This window comes from Chamaea fasciata, unplaced genomic scaffold, assembly GCF_029207755.1.
Source record: "Chamaea fasciata isolate MVZ Bird 193981 ecotype frontalis unplaced genomic scaffold, bChaFas1.0.hap1 SCAF_4, whole genome shotgun sequence".
Classification (NCBI taxonomy): domain Eukaryota; kingdom Metazoa; phylum Chordata; class Aves; order Passeriformes; family Sylviidae; genus Chamaea; species Chamaea fasciata.
The window spans coordinates 2,176,580-2,196,471 of record NW_027094089.1 but is presented as its reverse complement, the minus strand read 5'-3'; the positions used below and the strand labels follow the sequence as shown (position 1 = coordinate 2,196,471).

The following is a 19,892-nucleotide window of genomic DNA, read 5'->3' as shown; positions in this document are numbered from 1 at the left end:
AAGGGGATGATGCCTTGCTGCCTGCTCTGCTCCCTGCCTTGTCTAGGGAGCAGAGGTGGTGGTTTTCCTAGCAGCTCACATGCCAATGCACAGACGTCACGTTTTGAAGGCGAGGTTGTGGAGGAAATGGGGCCCTTTTTTTCCTTTTGGTCCACTTGTGTCAAATAGCTTTCTGAAGGAAAGTAGGGCTGCTGGCTTGGGTTTCTGTAAGGGTGGAGATAAGATTTAAAAAACCTGAGATGCTAAGAATCACATATCAGTGGCAAAGTACAGACAAGCTACAAGGAATAATGTTATTTATTGTGGAGTTTGGTGCCTTACCAAGAGACAGTATGCAGATAAATTTAACTGGTGTTTTTATTTCAGCCAACATACACAGTTTATATCAGATCTGGTATGCATGATTCCCCATGTGTCTTCTGTGACAGTACACACACGAGGACGTTATAGGGAGCATTGTCAAAATGGCTTAATTTCTGCAAGACTGCTTGGGTACTCTGTCCTTGTTTGATGCTCTACAAAGGATATACGGAAGTATAGTAAGAGTTTGCTGTATGGCTTCAGTCATTGCAGGTTAGTAATGAACAACTGTTCCACTGGTGGAATGTTCTTTCGTTAAGAGAATTTTGTGTTAATACTAACAGTGCAGTACTTCACGCTTGAAAGCATTTTCATAAATCTCCATTACAAGCCTGTCACCAGATGCATTTAACCTAGGAAAGAAACCGAAGACTTTAGGCACACGTGGATCATGGGAAAATTAGCCTAAACTGTCTAAACAGGAAAGACAGTTTGGCAGCTCTAATGTGCTTGGGTGATTGAAACTCCTGCTTTCTTCTGTGTTTTCTACAGACTCTGTCCTTAATAAAGATAATTATTTTGGCAGAGCTGTTGTAGGTTTTAGATGACAGCAAGAACAGATATGAGAGAAATCTCCATATTGGTTTGTTGGTTTTTTTTCTTTTATTAATTTTTGCATACGTATTTGCATGTCCAAATTTTGAGTAATGAGAAGGTTAAAAGTTGCATTTAAGCACTGTTTTCATGTGTATATATTAGCTTCTTGATGAATTCTGTCAGTCTTTCTACTGTCTCCTGATATTTATGCATAAAAGCACAACTTGGTTCCAAAATAATCACAAGTGTTGAAACTTGGCTTTAAGGTTTCCGAAGCATGGTTCACTTCACAATGAAATCATTAAAGGCAGTGATATATAGTGAGACAGTTCCCAGGGGATTCTATGTCATCCATATCAATGTTGCCACAAATGTTCTTTCTAGGGGGAAGAGGGGAGTGGGTGGACCTTGGCATTATTTATGGGCGACTGGGACTTAGAGCCTTGAACTAGAAGGAAGTCAGAGGTATGCTGTAGTATTTGCCCTCAGTCCAGGAGCACCTGAGCAGCCTGGATCCCATCCCAGGAGTTAGACAAAGCCCTCCCTAGCACATCTGTGTGACAGCAGAGCTGGCACCATCATGGCACTTCAACACCTCTCCCAATTCCTGGTGCCTCCTGTGCCCTAAGCAAAGGTACATCTCTAATGAGCGCAGCAGCTTGTGGTCACTTGGAATCCTGTGTCATCCTGGAGTCTCCTTCTGTGCTTCCCTGCAGAACAGGTCTGGAAGCCTGACAAGAGCTTTTATCACTGTGCAGTACTTGCCATGTCTCTGAATGCAGCCGTTACTGCTCCCTCCATAGGCCTGCTGGCCTCCTTTGGCTGCAGTGGGGCGTTGCTTGTGCTGTTACACTCAGAAGCATCATCTCTACATGATGTTACCCACCCAGCATAACATTTCAATCCAAATTAACAGATTATGACCTATTTCATGTGTGCAGAAAACGATGCTATGGAAAACCAGTGCCCATGGAGGAGACAGAGGAGTCTGCAGCTTTATTTGAATAAAGGGGGAAAGTCCACAGGGGCATACAGTGGGATTTCTCTCTTGGGGTTTTGGAGGGTGCAGCCTCCTTTCATCCCAAACTCCCGGCCGCACATTTGCCTCTTCATTTCCCCATTGGCTGAGGTACTAGGAAGGTACAGCCTTCCCAAACCACCTACCCCATTTGCCCCCTTGAACCTGTCCTTTTACCCCCAGGTTCAGAAGCTCAGGCTATCTGGGTCCCGGATCAGACTTTGTGTGGACCCATTTGTCTGTTACCCTAAAGTTCAGGAGCCAAACTGTCTGAGTTGTGTAACAAACTTGCAACTTGAGGTTGAGAGAGACATTAAGAGCCATTTCAAATATATTACCACCCATTCTTTCTGAAGACCCTCACCCATCTAATTGTTTGCTTATCCTGTTACACTCAGAAGCATCATCTCTACATGATGTTACCCACCCAGCACCCAGGGTGATCCACACACTTACTTCTGTCTCTTTAGGGTTTTCCGTAACTCATGGCTATATATGTTCTGTAGGATGGAGTGTCCTTGGTCAGTCTTTCCAAACTGTGCTGAATGAGTCTTCAGATCCCCTGGAAAGATACTGTACATGAATTCATCTGTTAGCTATCAGATGCTTTGTAGGACTGACAGTTTTTGACCTATGTGAAAAAATAGGATCGTTCTTGATCTAGTCTGCATTGGATTGTTTTTTTAAAAAAGTGTTAATAATACTGCACAGTGTTAATACTGTACAAATCATTCTGCATTGGCTTCTGTATCATATGCAATAGTGCTAGTCTAAGTGTTTGGACAACTCATTAATCAGTCTCCTGCTAGCCTCCTTGTCTCTTAGTACAGAAACCACAAGGGGTGAGCTGTCAAAAAGGTGAGCAGAGATAGAATTCACAGGTCTGTACAGTAAGAGCAGTTCCTGTAACCCAGAGATTCATCCATGGCATTTGTGAAGAGGGCACAACTGATACCTGAGTGAGAACCGTGCAATCTATGTGCACAAGTCTGCTTCCCCTCTGCCTGCAGATGGCAGGTGATGCAAGTTTGGAATTCATGCATGTTCATGCTGTGTGAACATTTAAAAAAAAAATAAAATGTTAAAGGCTTTACTTTTTAAGTGTTAGTATATTCTGGGCAGAAAACTGCTCCAGAGGCCTGGCTTTCCTTTAGGGCTCTGCCCTTCCCTTGCTGAAAATCCTGGTGCCGTGCAGCAGGCAGCTCAGCAGAGAAGAGGGTGCTGCATGAAATAATCATCAAGATATGAAACTTAGAGTGAAGAAAAGCCAAGAATGAACAAAGAAACCTTCAGAAGTTCCCAGGAGTCTATGTAACAGTTGTGAGGAGGGTGAGCAGCCTCAGCAGCTTGGCAGCAGGCACCTCTGTTTTTCTCAAGAGCCAGACTGCTTTAGGACTGAGCTATCAGGTAATATCAGTGTACATCTGCATGAGTATGCCCTGAAGGATGTTCTCGCTCTCTGTTCAACAGGATGGCCTCCTTTGCAAACGCTGTTTTTCATAACATTGTGGGTATATAAATAAATCATGATAATTAGAAAGGTGCGCAGATTTTCCTCTCCATCTCAGAAAAACAAGTTTTCAGTACAGCTTACTGTGGAAGTGAAAAGATCCCTTACTTCCTAGTCTGTGATAATCCGTAGATTTGCCACGCTTCTCTCAAATACATAGTTTAGGTTAGGCCTAAACTTTACTTACTGAGGCCTTTATTCTTTAGTAAAATGCCCTATTGGTAGATGAAACACCCCCACAAACAAGGTCTGTCTGTGGACACTTGCACAACCTGATGGGAGAACTAGTAAAATATTTCCATGCCTTTGAAATTTAGTTAGCAATTATGGATAAGTTTTGGCATGTGTCTGGAGATGGGATGCAGAGCTTGTGCCTTCTTTGCAATGTTGTTCCAAATTGTTTAGAAATGCTAAGTGTTGATAAAAAAAAAAAAAAAAGAAAAAAAAAAGAAAAAATGGAAAGCAGGAAGCCAGCTGTCTGGAATGCTTTCAGAAGTGCAGGTATGCTACACTATCCTTGAGCTCTTTCTAGAGTTGCAGAGTTAAGCATGCATTTGTCCATAAAAGGACAAGGCTGAATACTTCAAAATTACATGGTCACTTACACCACTTCTGTTAAGGCTACCACTAGTAGAAGAAATGATCTGAAGTGGTGCTTTCCCTCTGTCTTTTTATTCTGCTTTGTTTATGCAGGTGTGTCTCTGCTGGATCAGGTCAAGGTCCACAGGGTTCAGTCTGCTCCTGACAGTGACCAGAGAAAAGTGCCCAGCGAATATAATATAGGAGCAGGGTAGGCACATGGTATATTCTGAGAATATACCACTAATTGCTAGCAATTTGTAGTCCAGCACTTTCTTAAGCCACAAATATTTGTTTCAATAGCCTTTGGTGGACAAATACATTGTATTTTTCTTCCATCTGGGGTTTTAAAATATGGGTGACTTTTAGCACAGTCAATAACATCCTGTGGCAAGGAGTTTCATGAACTAGGGTTTTGTGAATGCACCTCATTTTTATTTTTTCTTTTTAAAGAAAAATCCCTTAGTTTTTACAAACTTGGGAAACATTTGCTTCCTGTTAATCTGTTCATCATTTTAAAACCACATATTTAATGTCTTTTTAATTATAGAAGTTTCTTATTTTCTCTCACATCAAAAAATAATATCCTGAATTGGAAGGTACCCACAAGGATTATTGAGTCCAACTCCTTGCCAGGCACAGGACACCCCAATAATCACACCATGTGAGTGGTGGCCTGAGAGTGTTGTCCAAATGCCTCTTGGACTCTGTCAGACCTGGTGCTGTGGCCATTTCCCTGGGGAGCCTCTTCCACTGCCCAACCACCCACTGGGTGACGAACCTACTTGATTTTCCTTAATGCTGTCAAAGGCTTCTTGCTAAACTGTAGAAATATGATTGTGCAACTTCTATATATATTTCTTTTGTCTTCCATTTTGAAGTATTTTGAGTATTTCTAGCACTGAATAAGGAGGAGGGGGGTAGGAATCAAGGAGATCCTGTTCTGCTTGTACATACAATAGCAGAGATTAGGGATTTTACATATTTAACAAATACTTGCTTGTTTTTTTTCATAGCATTTGGTAGTCATTGTTTTAGTGTGAGAGAGAAGGAAACTCTCTGACAGTGAAATTCCTCTCCTTCCTTGCAGCTCAGGTTTGATTTCTTAATTGCCATATCATCAGCATCATCACCACTCATCAGCTCTGCAGATGGTTAGACCTGAGTTGCCAATCTGGTGAGCTGGCCAAGGAGTTGCCAAATCCTCCTCCCTCCCAAACCAAAAGACTGTTTCCCTTCCCAACAGCTTTATGACTGATCAATTTTTCAGTGGGACTTGTTTGCAGGATAAAGTGTCACTGAGGAGTGTGCTTGGTGACCTAAGTGCTGTCCCTCCAGGTTGTGACCTGGTGGCCACTGATGGGCTGTGGCTAGGCTGGGCCCCGGTGCAGAGATGCAGGTAAAGTCCCCTAAATTCATTGTATCAGCTGACCACTGTGACTTTGAGAGAGACTAACAGATGACCACCAGGGCCTCTGCAGCTGGCACAACTAGTGGTGTCTGCCTTCAGGACAGCTACTGCTGTCCTCTTAGTTACCATGGTGTCTTAGACTGGGTCATTACGATACTTCTTGCTAAGTTCACAAAGGTGAGGGTTGGGGTGGTTTTTTGGATAAAGGCTCAGCTGTAGGTAATGGATCTATGCAGTTTTAGACAAAGCTTTTCTGTTGCTGAAGGACGGTAGAAGGGTAGATGGAAGTGACTGGTGCCTTGTCCACACAGAGCAAGTTGTAGTTTTTTGGTCGCAAGAGTGACAAGATTTACCAGGCAGCTGTCTGTGCCATGGACTGGCTTACTTTTCTCTGCACTACAATCCACGCCCCTGGGAGCAGACTCTGTGATATTACCAAGCAAAAAAGCCTTGTAATTCCACTTGAAAGAAAGGTGCCAGACTGGGGCATGCCCACTGACTGCTGATCTTACCTCTCTGAGCTGTTCAGTGCATGTGAGCTAAGTGGCACAGAAAGCAGCTGCTTTCCATGGTATACAAATGCTTACATGCTCCATGGGATCCTCTCCAATGATTTTTAAGAGACAACAGAGAAACCCTCAAATATCTGATAAAAGTACAGAGTCTCCTTCAGACTGTGCCAGTAAGTTAGCTAAGAATTTGTTCTTTAAAGGAGCTTTAGACTCGACACCTCTGTGATTTTTGTAAACTGGCGGAACTCATTTCTTTATAACAAAATTGGAAGAACTTTCCATTGCTTTCTGTGTTGCTGTTGAGGGAGTGAGCATCGCTGGGTCACTGCCCTCAACATCTCCAATCGCAAGGTGGGAAGTGAACTCATGCAGAAGGCTTGCTCTGAGGAAAGCCATTCTTTCATAGCAGGAAAAGCACTGATCTCTCAGGGTTACTGAGCAGTGTAACAGTGTTATTGTCCTGCTCAAGAGACATTCATAGGGAGGCTAATTTAGACACCAGATCTTCTGGTATAATTTTTTTTGTGACTAATTCAGTGCATAGAAAAAATCACAAGTGAGAAGGCTGCTGATCTAAGGACTTTTTTCACTCTTACAGGTAGTTATTTTCTGATGCCAGACAGAGGAGGGCATTAATTTGTGCACAAACATTCTTGCTTTTCATGCAGAAAAACTCAAAATACTGAAAGCTAGATTCATTCAGGGTCCTGCAAAGGCATCACTTTGCCCCTAGTGAAATGCAAGCATCATGGACTATAAATGTCATGTAACTTGGGCATATCATCCAAGAGGAGGGTTTCATCATTTTCCTCATCAGCTTTATAAGGTGGTGGAGAAAGCAGCAGGCTCCTGCAGTGGATAACTTGGAGCATTCACTAAGTTTTGACCCCAGCTCTTGGGAGGAGCTCCATCTCTTCCCCTCCTGGACAGAGGAAGACCCCCACACTGGGGGGATATTAAAGGGGGAGCTAATCGTTGAGACACAAAAGCTCCTTGGTCAGGAACCAACCCATACTTGACACTATGCATCTTTTTGAAGGGCTAGACAGTGATGCCTGAAACAGCCGGACCCCTGCCTAGTTGGCAATATGATTTCCTTGCTCATTTTGCTGACCACAAAGGTGTCTAAGTAACCAGTGCAGACTCCTCAGCATACCACCATGACCTGCTCCGGCAGGGCGTAGAGCACCAAGTTGTTGGAACCCTGGAGGCTGAAAATTTCAGGCTTTCTGTGCTAAAAGGTGCTGACCCTCAGGCAAGCACCACATTTGACTTGAGGCCTTGGAACGGGCTCCTGAGACTGAGTGATAGCACTGGGGTGTGGGTGTGTAGTTTGAATAGTATCGTGTGATCTCACAGGGTGAAAATTTTAGATTTAAGATTTTAGTACATGGTAATGTGTGTGAATCATGATGGAGGGCTTTTGGCATTGTCTGAGTCCTTCTTCTTCACCTTCTTCCTTCTTCTTCATGGATTTAAGTGGATTTCTGTAATTAGGTGGAAAAGGTCTGCATTGCTGGCCTTGGGTGGTCATTATTGGGTCAGAAATATTAATAATGTAGGTGTCACCTCGTTATTGGAGGATTATCATTTAAATAACTTTAGAAAGAGTTAGAAGCACCCCATTTTACCTCGTTTTTCTAACTTACCTGTTGGAGCTCATTCCTCATGACACTTTAAATGGATAAGAAATAAAAAACAACCAAGTTGCAAACTCAAAATCTACATCTCCTGTGTCTTCATCCTGACCTTGGCAGCGGAAAAAAGAAACTAGAACTGTCACACAAGTGACCAGGGCTGTGTCCCACGTCCCTGCCTTGCCCCCCCTGCAGGTGGATGGGCAGAAATGGACCCAAGGTCCTGCTCCCTGCCTTGCCCAGCTCACACCTGTCCCTCTGTGCCCTCGGCAGCAGTGGCTCACAAGCCATTGCAGGAAGCAGAGAACTGTGGAACCCTTGTCCTGTGCAGTTTGCTTTTTGACACCTGTGACAGCCAGCAGAGCTTTGGCCTCAGATGTAGTGTAACAATTAGTGCAGCTCACAAATAATAATTTTGTTGTAACATCTGCCATCCTCTTGGGGTGAGGCTGTGTGTTTTACCCGTGGGCTGACAGTTGCTGGATGGATTTCATTAGGTTCCCAGACACACCCTGGTTTCTGTATAATTGATGTGCTTATTAAAAGGGAACAGAAAAACCTCTTCTGTTCCCAATACCTGATTTAATAATAAACTCTAATTCTGGTCTGTGAACAAGTCTTTTTTTGCAATGCTGATCTCACACCTTTGGCTATTATGGTCTGCAGTTATGAAGTAGAAGATATTTTTTGTAGGCCATTGAAAATACAGGAGAAGTGTTTTGCAGGGTTTTTTTTTTTCTTTTTACTGCTTTGTATGGGAGAAACATGCTGAAAATCTGCTCCCTTAGAACTAGCAGTTTCATCCTTTAAAAAAAAAAAAACAACCCAGCAACCCACCTTCTTGCACTAGATGGCAGTGTGGATAGTTCAATGGGAATCTTGTTTTATTTAGAAAAATCGTAAGATTGATGACAGAAACTATTCAACATAAAAAATCCTTTCTAGTGATTGCAAAATCACTTTTTGTTGCTTGTCCACCACACATTTGTACTGGGGAAAAATGTGTATTCCAGGTCTGAAGGGCTTGTGTAGGAGGTGCCAGTTTTCAGAGTTGCAAATTATTGCATTTTTCTCCTTTTAGTTTCTTCTCTTGCATCTCAGAAGAGCTGAGGTCCTGCAGGGCTGAGTCTTCATCTACACTCTTCTAAAGGTGTGTTGCTCCTGTCCTGCAGACACAAGCCTGAGGACGATTCTGCTGAGTGAAGAGGGACAATTACTAAATATTGAGAGGTATGCTAAAATGATTGGGTATGATGACACATTAGTGGTCAGGGGTTAATAGTGGATGGGTAGGTGTATCAAGTTGCAGATATCTTGAAAAAACTTTATCAAATTATCAAAATTAGGCCATATTTAAGAAAAATACAGCATCTTTCTATACATGTGAAATATTGAACACAGTAGATAAATTTAGTTAAATCAGGATGCTTGTCCCATAGCCAAGTGCCAGTGTGAGGGTAAAATCCTGGTGAACACCAGCAAACCTATGTTGAAATTCAGTAGTGCTACTTTTCATTGAAAGAAATTGAAGGGCAGACCTGGACTGAGAAGTGGTATCCGAAGTTCTCTGACTAGATGGTCATGAACCTGCTGGATGCTGGGAAAAATAGTGGTCCCTATTCCAGGCCATTTATGCCAAGGCATGGGTCACTGAGATGGTGGGGTTTGTGTTCCCACTTTTTCCCTTTAGTAAGACCTGTTTACCCAAAGAGAGAAGGGATTTCACCTAGAAAGAAAGTCCAGATAATCAGTGGCAAATCCACTTGCTTTCATTTTGAGATAGGTTAAAAAATTGCTATCTGGTTCTACTCAACTTACCCCTTAGGTATAATTAGAAAAAGTACCAGGCAGGCACCTCCACAAAAATTTGTCTTAGATGGATAAAAGTGTACTTTCACCAAGTGTTTTGTGGTATATCCTTTAGCTTTCATACATAATGCAAATAAGAAATTGTGATTTGAGACAGATTACAGAAAGGTTTTAAGGTAAAGCTAATTATGTTGTTAGGGGAGAATTGTGAAACTTTTTTATTGCAAAGAGGTATTCAATACCTAGATACTATTACACTAAACTAACAGCATCTTTCCATGGCTTGTGCTATCTATGAGATAAAAGTATAAAAGATAAAATAATCATTAAAAACCTCCAGACAATTAACAGTAGGAATAAATCTTTGCTTGCACACATGTAATGTTAAATGTTTCAAATAAAAATGCACCTTATTTTTTTAAAAATACTGAGAAGAGAGCAAGCAGGTTTGGGAAAAATAAAATTATTTAATTGATCTTCTCAATGTATTAAATAGAAATACATTTTATTGCTTTAAATATATTTAAATGTTTTATATTAAATATACTTAAAATATTTTAAAGTCTTTTAATCCTTAATGTCAGTTAACTAGAAATAAGATGGTCAGAATGCTGAACTTAACAAGCCTAATTTTTGTATTTACAGGATGTTTGCTAGTTAACACACTGCATTATTCCTTATTATGAATACAACTCATAGTTTGTCCACAAATGTATGCTATTGAAATGAGTAATTACTCTCTGTTGTCCAGTGCTTTTTTGCCTATTGTTTATTAAGCTTGTTAATATAAAGTTTCTTAGGCAGAAATTGCTCTGTGCTGTAGGCAATTAGATACTCAGATGCAGATTACATTTCTTTCAAGCAGGGAGAACAAATTGAGTGGCACTTGCTTGTCCTCTCCAAATGAGTGTAAGGACCACTGCTGAGGGTTAGTCTGTGTTTCAGTGCCTTGAATGAAAATTTGCAAAATGCTGGTGCTCTGTCACAGCTGTGACCTGAAAGACAGTGATTTAAAGTATATCTGTGGGGAGACAAAGAAGGAGCCCAGATGTTAAAAAGGAATTTCTTATGCAATTGTTCCACTTTGCCTGAGTAGCAAAGCTAGAGGACTGCGTACAACAATTACTGCTAGGACATGAAACTTTTTATCTTACTGCTCCAGGGGAGCTTAGTGGTTGAAAAGGGGCCCTCTTCTAAGTACAAAATAGCTGGAAACATAGACAAAGATTAGGCTCTTGCTGAAGAAGCAGAGCTTGTGCCTGTAGCCTCAGCCAACCTTTCTGATGGTTCTGGAGGCTGCTGGGCAGAGATCTGGTACTGCTCTGTGCTTCTGCTGGTACCTGCTTGGTTTCTCACCCCTGCTTTAGCTCCCCTCCTAAATGTGCTTCTGCCACAATTCACAACTTTCAGCCATGCTGAAAGTTGCCATCCTTCATTCCACTAATAAAATTGGACTTCCAGCCATTTAAATAATGTCACTTTTTGCTTAGCTGTTAAACTAATTAATGTTGTAGTTTAAACAAGGGCACAGTTCATTCAGCTGTCATAATGAGAAGATACTGTGCTATTTATTTTGAATGTCTAGGATTTTGCATAAGTAGAGAAAAAAAAAACCCAATCTCTAGCCTTATCTCATTTTGAGACAGATAAAGAGGTTAGTGCCACAACGTATTATGTGATCAGATTAGTGTACACATATATAAGTGTCCAGCTGTCCTTCTGAAATGAACAAGCGGTGACAAGTTTTGGAGCAAAATTTAGGAAAGGTATTCTGGGTAAAGAGAATGCAGCTGGTTTGGTACATAAACTACACATGTCTAAGTTAAAAAAAAAAAAAAAAAAAAGATGCTTCAGTTTTCACCTCATATCAACCATCTGTTTTCTGTTTTCTCTGCCTGTCTTGTATTTGAAAAGGATAACAAAACTGGTTTGTATTACTTTTTCTCCTCTCCTTTTTTTAGCAAAAATAAAAATACACAAACTTTCTGTTTTGTTTCTCTTTCATTATATCCTCTACCAGGACATTATTGGCACTGATATATATGTGCAGTACAGGCACATATATATATGCAGTGGTAGGCACTGGTATATATATGCAGTATAGGGGAATATTTTTGCATGACCATTTCCCCAAGGGTGCTTATTAAGAATTATTGCTTTTTATTTCACACTGTAGTACTAAACAAACAAACAAATAGAAAATTCAACCCCTCCTTCCAGCTGGGAGTTACAAATGACCTCAAAAGTGAGCTATCGGTGCCAGTGAAAAGACTGTGGTCTACCAAAGTTAAATGGAAATACTTACATGCTATATTATAAAAGTTGCAGAAAAATGAGTAAAGCTGGTTTATATTATACTGTAACCTCTGGGCTGAATGTGCTTGAAGTCAAGTGTATTTCTGTGAGTAAGAGAAGAATTTGTTGACAGGAACAATTGTTAAATGTCTGTGCCTTCAGTAGGGACAAAAGGAAGCTTGATTTGTGCAGCTGTGTCTCACTGATAGGAAGGAAAAAATTGGGTTATTGCAAAGAAAACTCTGCCCAGTACTCTCAGCGCAGTGTTTTAGAAAATTCTCTTGATTACATACTGTTTGAATTAATTTGAACTGAGAGGAACATATAGTCTCTTGAAGAAGTAAACATAGTAAGCTGGCAAATGAGATTTGTAGTCCTTGTATCTGTTGATTATTTACCATTTGTCAGTAAATAAGATTGATATTACTACCAGGTTTTACACCAGTTCTGCCCTCAATAGTTTAAGCTGTGCTGAAAAGCTTGTATTTTCCAGGTAGAGCAAAAAATAGATGTACCTTCTTATTATATGTAATGAGTCTTGTACTACTTAATGAAAAATGGTCACACCTTGCAAAATGCTAGAGGCATCTGCAGCTGAAAAGGTGGGTTGTTACTTTGAATGCTTTGGCCGGAGAGGTTGACCAATCTTAGGAAGTGAGTAGCAAAGTCAGAGTTTACAACTTCGACTTCTCTATCTGGGAGAAATTTTGTCTGAAAATTCTGGTTTCACTTAATGGAGTTCAGTCATTCAGTCATTTTTTGGGCAATTAAAGCAGAGTTTCACACCAAGAAACAGACCCATACGTATGAGGTCAGCCACAGGGTTCTCGTGGGAGCTCACAGCAACTGCTCTGAGCCTGGGCTCCACTCTGCTGTGAATTTACTGAAACAGCTGCTTATCAGTTGGTATGGGTCACTGCTTTCACATTTTTACCACAGATGCCTGGGAAAGTTGGGTGTTTGTGCATCCTGTGCTTGCCTATTGTTAATATTACCTTCTGACATTCTGCAAAATAGGGGGGAATAATAATACATTGTGCTTGCTGTTAGCTTTCAGTTTATCAGCCCCACGTATCCCTTGGAATAAATCTAAAAGGAATGACTGGGCTGGAGGGCAGGATGGGGCAGCCCAAGCTTTGGTTTGGGGCGTGTGCAAGCTGCCTTCAGCAGGTCCCAGTGCTGCAGGCTGGTCTGGAAAATAAGTTGCTCAATTACTAGATTGGCAGTGTCTCCTTGTGGGTGATTTTGCTGCTGTTCTCACTCTCTGAATGGCCCTGTGGTGAGACCTTGCAGGAGCAAAGGCAAGGCACTGCAGACTGGCAGGGTGCAGACCACAAGCTGTGTGGGAGCAGCCACCATCTCCTGTGAAACTTACTCCCTGCATTTTGGGAGGCTTACAGATCTTGACATTTGGGTTGAAATTCAGAGGCTTTTAGGAGTGTTGAAGTGCAGCAGGATCACCTAGCACATTACTAGCCTAGCTGCTTTAGTGGATTCCTGCCTTTTGAAAATCAGATGGGGTCCTTGCTATTCCATTAAATGTTGCTGTTGGCAGATTAGTCTCCATATTCACATAGAAGATGTTCCTGGCAAAAACAAGCATATCCCTTGGCTTGCAACATATCTCCCTACCCTGTTCTCCTTTGAATTGTGTTGGTTGGGGATATTAGGCAGCACCTGCAGTATGGGGGCAGAAGCTACAGTCCTGCCAAGAGCAGAGGTTTTTCTCTGTTTACACCTTATGTATAGAGACTCTCAGGTTTTCTGACAAAGGTTTGCTAAGACTAGCACCAGGATGCCAGAAGTCATTGTGATGCATATTGATTTCATAATACACATAAGTAACAGTCATTTAATCAACTGATCTGGAAAGATCAATAACAGGACTGATTAGGACATAAAGAATAGACAGTAAATAAATAAATAAAGTTAATAAATAATCTCATCTGGGATTAGAGGTTGGTGTGAGAGAGTTGACATGAAATAATTAAAACACTGGGAGATATGTTTATCTTTTATTCCTCCTACTTTTCATTAATGCAAATTTCTACCCATGCTGTAACTATGAGCTGGTGCAAAACACAGCTGGCCCTGAGGGATGATGGTAAGAAGCATGATGTTTATTCCCCCCCACTACTCCTTATAGTGGTTGCTCTGTAGAGGTATGCACTGCTATGCCCACTGACGATTTCTGCAAATTTGGGAATGAACTGTGTAAGTTCCACCTGATTGGGAGCAGAAACCACATGCCTTGATACCAAAGCTGAAAATTTAAAAAAACAATTGCTTTATGGTGTCCCACAAATAGGTTTTAAGTGATGTGGTTTGAATTAGGAGTTAATTTTTACTGTCATTAATCACTGTTTGGATGCTGAGGAGGGCAACATGGTAAGCTTTCTAATGAAGTCATTTTCTGGAACTGTGAAGCTTTGTTTGAAAAGAAAAAAGCTAATTTTTGTTGAAAATGTGATCACCATTAGGGTACACTGGAGTAACTTCTGTTCTTGTGAAAACCATCTTTTGTTCTGAAATAATCTGTCTTGGTATTCTGAAATCTCACTCTGAGGTGCAATTTTTCTTTGGAGTCAGTTTTTTCTGAGTTCCTTTACACATAGAATAAAGCTGTGCAGCTGCCTCTTGGTGATACCACACAAGATTGCAGTTGCATTGTGGAGAGCGTGTCCCATTTTTGGAGAGAGGATGGTGTTCAGTAGCCGAACTGGATTTTGTTAAGATGAGCACTGTTCGCAGAATCACAGAATGTGTAGGTTGGAAGAGACCTTCAAGATCATTGAGTCCAACCCAGCCCTAACACCTCAACTAACCCATGGCACCAAATGCCACATCCAGTCTTTCTTTAAACACATCCAGGGGTGGTGACTCCACCACCTCCCTGAGCAGACAATTTCAGTACTTTATCACTCTTTCCATAAAAAACTTTTTCCCGATATCCAACCTGTATTTCCCTTGGCACATGTAAAGACTGTCTCCTCTCATTCTGTCAGTTGCTGCCTGGAGAAAGAGACCAACCCCCACCTGAGCACAGCCACCTTTCAGGGAGTTGTAGACAGTGATAAGGTGACATCTGAGTCTCCTATTTTCTAGGCTGAACAATCCCAGCTCCCTCAGCAGCAGCCGTTCATATTGGCAGGACCAGTGCTGCAGGGAAAAGAGCTCAAGAATCTGTTCATGAGTAATAAATGTGCGTGAGTGCAGTGGCTCACTGAACATGCTGTCCTACAGTACTTTGCTCTGTGTGATGAATGGGTGAAACTAATAATGTTTCTGAAGGACTGTCCAGGTATCTTTGCGCTGCTTTTGTCTCTAATTTTATTCTGTCCTCCTTTCAGAAACAGGCAAATGGAGTAACATTGCATTTCAAGGAACTATAAAGCTCAGTCTGCAATAGTTATTTTTCTGGAACTAATGCCTTTAAAGTTGTTCACAGGTAGAAATAAATCACCTCTTTAGACAGCAGTTGTCTCCATCATGAGTCAACTCTATCTTGCAGAATTTATCAACACTTTTTAATAAGATGAAATTTACATTTACAGATACTATTCATACGCATAGAGTAGCAGCGATTCCTAAACTTTTTTTTTTAAAGTGTGTTTTCATCATTGTTGCTTTGAGTGCTTTTTTGTTATTGCAGCAATGTAAATACACACTAGTCTCATGGGAGGGGCTGGCTGGTGTCTTCACAGGTCTAGAGAGTGAAGGGAGTGATTCCTGCTGTTCTGTCCCACCTTGCCTCAAAAACCTGTGTGCTGCTGAGAAAGAACAAAATGTTCTCTCCACAGTTGCATTCCTTCTGCCACTGTTCACTGTTGCCAAGTCAATAAAATGAAAGTGGAATTTCTTAAAGCTGTCTTTTTTTTTTTTTTTTTTTTTTTACACCTTTACTGCTTTTTGGTTTCTGAGCAAAGAGCTGCTGGCGCCAAACATTATACCTGTTCAGGTTTTGCCTTCCCACATTGCCTTGCTAATTGGCACTTTTGGGAATGTTTGTTTCTGCAGCTTTTTTTTTTGAGCATAGCAACTGCATGTAAAATCTTTCAGGAGGGGAGGAGATGGAGTGGTCACACACACACAGAGCTGTGTTTATTTCCGTATGAGCTAAAAACTGCCCAGCTCCAAAATACACAGCAATAAAGGGAGCACCACCAGAGCAGCTGTAGGTCACCTTATGCATGGAGTCAGGGTTTATGTGCCTGTCCTGCAGCAAGGCCAGCTGCCTCAGGCTCTCAGCAGAGAGGTAAACACCATGAAGAGCAGGGTATTTGTGGGTGTTGCTGAGCTGATAGGGAGACGATGGTGGGAGTCACCTTGAGAACCTTGATTCATCTCTATAGCTCTTGTGTGAGAGGCCAACTCCTACTTGAGACAAAAATATCATTAGTTATGGACCGAGAAACCTTGCTGTTAAACGGTGATGCTAAGAAATTTGTTTCAACTGTTCTTTATGCTACTCCTTTTTCTGCGACTGGGAGCAAACTAGATCACAGAGAGGGATGTTCACGTATCTTGCAGCTCTGGTAGCCTGTGCTGTAGTTTGATTATCAGCAGTTCTCCAATTAAGCTTTGAAAGTCCTTTTCTGCTTCTGCAAGTCCTGCAATGAGCTCCCTAAGGAAAATGAAGGACGAGTACCACTGAAAATCTGCAGTCTACTTTTTGTGCTGCAGTGTCCACCACCAAGTTAACCCTTCCTCTTTCAATCATACTTTTTCAATAATGTATTCTGGTATCTGAGTTATAATACGATAAAATGATCTTGATTTTGTTATGTTGCTTCACAGTATGTTAAGCCTCCCATGTATTTATTTACAACAACAATGAAAAAAAAGCCACCCACCACAAGTTTTGGCAGCAGTCATAGCTACCATTTATTATTTTAAAGCAACTGTTGATGTGTGATTTATGTACCAATAAACAAACACCACAATTCTCTTAAAATCAACTGAGAGTTAGTTTGTGTTAAGCAAACAGAGAGATACATGCCAAGGTTTGAGATCCTATGCTGCAGCTACAAGACTTCACTTAAGGATAAAATGTGCAACTATCCACTTCTTTATTCACTCTGAGCTGCAAGCATGGTTCACAGTGTGGAAGTTGGTGTGACTTGGCACATCAGTTTGTGAGGTACATGTTGCCCAGTAAGGCTTGACCAAATTTTAGACATGTCCATGTTTAACCTTTGCTTTCCAAATTCTGGTGGGAGTGAAGACAGTGTGAACTGAGTAAGTTTCCACAGGAGTTTTGTTGTTTAAGTGCCATTTAGCTTTCTTAAAATTGGCCCTTAAAGAATGTGCCTTACTTGACAGTTGCTGATGAAGATAGTGCTTGTTTATGTGCCCTCAAAGAGTCATGTGCCTGAGCTACGATATGATGAATTTAGCTACATTTATAAGGAAACTAATGCTGGTTTTCACCCTTTAAGAACTTCATTTTGACGTGTGAAGTAGCTAGTATTTTCTTTGAAAGGTTCTATTTTCATAGCAATTAGTTTACAGTGTGATGGCACCAGGTAAGAAGTATACAAATGGTCCTCAGATAGCTCAAAATAATTTTCATTTGCGTTTGTATTTCTTCCCCAATAATGAATGTGCTATAAAATAATTAATACATAGCAAAATTTAAAGCATTTGAATTGTTATACTCCATTGCATACATACAGTCTGCTTCTTAAATCATATTTTTGAAATAATAATTCACATAGTGTTCATTTCACTTCTTTAGGTTTGTCATCTGCAAGCTTAGCATCATTTGCCTGTTTCTTCTCTTTCCACTTCACATATTTCAGGTGAAGCAGATATACTGTTTTGGAAATACTGGTGTCCGGTTTACAAGCAAGTATTTTGTACTGCCAATTCCGTTCTGGTGGAGGTAAACCAAAGCAGTTTTTGTTTACTGTACTCGTGTAGTCTTTGAAAATCACACCACGTTCTTCTCAACATGGTGTTTCCCCAGCTTAAATGATTGCAGAGAGCTTCTGACCTTGATGGCAGCCTTCCTCCCTGAAAGAGGAAATGCTTTTATGAATAGGGAAACAGAATATTTCTAAGTACTCTGCAATCTAATATCTTAAATCAGTTATTTACCCTATTGCCTAATGGCAAAGGAATATGCTTTTTGTGTAAGCATGTATATACAAGATATGTGATGGCTTTTAGATGTAGGGAATGGAAAATTAACTGTTTACCTAAGGAAAAATTTGCCTGTTTACATGTTTTCAGCTTTTGAAACTTCACTGCAGGCTAACATCAGCACACAGCCTTCATTCTGTTAATTACCTTGGCCACATTTTGATACTGGATGTACATTATCAGAAACAAAGGGCAAAACATGGGTATAATAATTAGCAATATGTATGTCCACAGTCATTTAGTTGTAATCTCTGTGCTTGCTTTTGCTATTATATTGAGGAGAGGGAGAAAGAAAGGGTCATTCAGTACAGCAGAGAAGAGCAAAAAGTAAACACTAGTATTTCCTCATATGGTGATTAAACAGCTTTAGAAACTTAAGAAATTAAAAGTAGGAAGAGAACTTGCATAGGTCTTTGATCCAGTCATGTGGTGCTGCCTTGTAATGGTTCTATTTGTCTGTTGCCTTCCGTTGCAGTAAAAATATAAAGAAGTGTAACAATTCCCATTGCTTGCTTTTAGGCAGTGGACCTGTTGCTCCAAGGAACGGGAGCAGATAAAATTAGGGCTGATTAGCCCCAAATGAGGTACATAGAACCTTGGTGACTGAACAGTAAAAATGAGCAGCTCCTCCAAATAAGTAAGGTGGGAAAAAGGAAATTTAGCATATCTTAAGAAAAAAGCTAGAAAAATCTGTTTTAAGAGTCCTCTCCTATGAAAACGTTTCTCAAGATTGTAAATCAATAAAAGATTAGCTGTATTGCTAAAAAGGGTTCTTTTTAGACTTTGTAAGAAAATTACAGTGGCTGCAGAAGAGACCCTTAAGTTCTGCTCAGACTGAAAAAAAACAGAACCTAAATCTTAAAAAAACCCTTTCTTTTTATCTGACTGGGACAGCCCTTGTTCAGATTCAGCTGCTGTCTTCTGGATTATGCATGGAATGAGGGAAAGGGGAGACAGGTATAAATAAATGGTGTATTTTCTGTTTTGCAGTTCTTGCAGGAAGGTAGATGGATGTCCTTTTAAGCTCTGTATTGATGTGCTTGCTGTGGCTGTGTGTTTTATCAGAAATCTGTGGGTACTGGGGCTGGGGAGAGCTCAAAGTATGGCTTAGCTTTCTGAGGAAGAGCCAAACAAAAGTACCCCTCTGCTAGGACTTTTATGGTATGGTTTCAGGAAGGCATTGATAATTGTGCAGCTGCTTATTCTGCTCTCGAGATAATAATACAAGTGAATATGAAAGTCATTCTTTTGTTACTAAGAACATCTGAATTAGTTTTAGTTTTATTTACACCACATAGTTTCCTGCTTAGGAGCTTGCTTTCTGTGAAGAAACACATGAATCACACAGAAGATGAATTGTTTCAGTGACGGTCCTGCTGTGTTGCTCTTCATGAGCTTAAGTTCTTGAGTTGGTTTTTCTACCAGAATTTGGTTTGTTGTGCAAGATGCACTGCCATCTATTTGTCTGTTCGCTCGTATGTGACTGATAAAAGCATACCTTATTTTGCTATTTCTTTACTAACATTCTGCTCTCTAATAAGAGATCAACTAAAAAGGTAACATACTTACGGATCTCCATGGAAAGGTATAGTTTTTGCAGATTATGGTGAACTCAGTCCACTGTCTCGGGGTTATAACAGGGTGCATGTTTCAGATGCATACACCATTTGGGGAATTACAGATTTGATTCTAACTTGACACGTGTTGTAAGATATAGATGGCCCCTTGTTTGTTACTGTCTCAGCTCATGTCAGTGCTGAGACACAGTTTTGGCTGACAGACAGTGTGAATGAAGGCTGAGTTTATTTGGATGTGACTGGCAGAAATGAGAATCAGCACTGCCAGCCTCGATGGCACATGGCAGTCACACCACACACGTCCCAGCAGCTTGTCAGCACCTCTGCTTCCTGGCACCCTGTGGTACAGCAGTGCTGTGCCTCATGCCAGATGCTGGGCTTTAGATTAGAATTTTCAGAGGAGAGATGTAATTCAGTGAGTCCCAGCTTCCTAAGATGAAAAGTTCTTGTGCAGTAAGTTGATCACCATGCTTTTGTCTGCACTGGACTCTCTTGTCACTGTA

General features: G+C 40.8%; 1 protein-coding gene across 3 annotated transcripts in view; it reads left to right on the top strand.

The window, feature by feature from the left end:
* KANK1 (KN motif and ankyrin repeat domains 1) overlaps positions 1-19,892 on the top strand; it is a 130,219-nt gene that overhangs the window by 48,522 nt on the left and 61,805 nt on the right. For 2 of the 3 annotated variants that reach the window (XM_066180709.1, XM_066180708.1), the window contains exon 3: positions 8,646-8,794. The exons of the other annotated variant lie outside the window; for it this stretch is intronic. The gene's annotated coding sequence lies outside the window, so the exon portion shown is untranslated. The remainder of the gene's footprint in view (positions 1-8,645; positions 8,795-19,892) is intronic. 3 annotated transcript variants of the gene reach the window in all.